A 1,256-nucleotide genomic window follows, 5' to 3' on the forward strand; every position below is an offset into this window, starting at 1 on the left:
ACAGGATGAGGTCCTTAATTGAGGTAATTAATTGGCTGCTTAAGGGCCTCAATTAGCAGTGGATCGGGAAGGTAACTTAGTTCTGGCAGAAATGAAAAGATGGTCGGGTTCAGGTGTGCCACTATCCCATCTAATTAAATGCCCTTCCAGCCCCCAAACTCAACACCAGATAGAGCAGAAGATTATGCACGTGGTCACCATTGTTGAGACTAGTTTTCAATTACAGATTTATTAATTGAATTTAAATTCCACCAACTGCTGTGGATTATTGGTCCAGTGATATTATCACTACATTGACATGGGCTTTCAAAAATATTGTAAAATAGACTGTTAGCAAATTTGAAAAGTACAGTGGCAGATTAATATAACTGATTAGGAGAAAGAAACCAGAAAGTAGTGGTGAACAGTTTTTATCAAGCTGGAGAGGAGTTTACATTGGTGCCCTTAGCAATTGGTATGGGGACCACTGATCTTTTTGATATATTAATGACATGGACTTGAAGATTGGAGACATGATTTCAAAGTTTGTTAGATGACAAAAAATTTGGAAATGTACTTAACAGTGAGGATGTTTGCATCAGACTTAAGGAAGACAAAGGCAAACTGGTGACACGGGCAGTCATGGCAGTGGCATGGCAGTTATTTGACTGTTGCAGATTTGAGATAAGATAACAAGTCTTAACACTCATTCTTCTTGAGGCCTGCAAATATGATTTTTGTTACTGGGATATAGATCTTCAGATTCTCCAGGTAAATGTTGATTGTGTCCTTATCCCAGGTAATACCTTTATATTTGTTCGTTTCAGTTAAAAAAAATCCTTCAGCTTGGCCAGTCTTGCATCCAAATAAACCAGGCAGGTTTGGTCCAGTTTTGTGTTTGCTTTCACTTTCAACAGTGTGACATCACACACACTTACTTACAAAGGTCTTCTTGCCTTTCTCAATACAGAGCATTTTGCTCTGTAATTGCTTCCTTCCAGCCACCAACTTTTGCAGATGGCAGATGATTTTTTTATGCAGAGAAATACATGAAATTATGCATTTTGGAAGGAAGAACGAGGAGGGGCAATATAATCAAAATGGTGCAATTTTACAGGGGGGCAAGAGCAGACAGACCTTGACTTTATGCACACAAATCTATGAGGGTGGCAGGACAAGTTGAGAATCTTCCGGTCCTGCCACCAGATTTTAATTTGGCAGGAATCAAAAAATCTGTTTCCCATTGGGAAAAGAAAAGTCTATATAAATTATTGGAA

General features: G+C 38.6%; 1 pseudogene; it reads right to left on the bottom strand.

Annotated features, from left to right (window-relative positions):
• Positions 1 to 639: 639 nt before the first annotated feature.
• LOC121279124 lies at positions 640 to 954 on the bottom strand (annotated as a pseudogene).
• Positions 955 to 1,256: the final 302 nt, after the last annotated feature.

Source organism: Carcharodon carcharias, chromosome 6 (assembly GCF_017639515.1).
Source record: "Carcharodon carcharias isolate sCarCar2 chromosome 6, sCarCar2.pri, whole genome shotgun sequence".
Lineage (NCBI taxonomy): Eukaryota > Metazoa > Chordata > Chondrichthyes > Lamniformes > Lamnidae > Carcharodon > Carcharodon carcharias.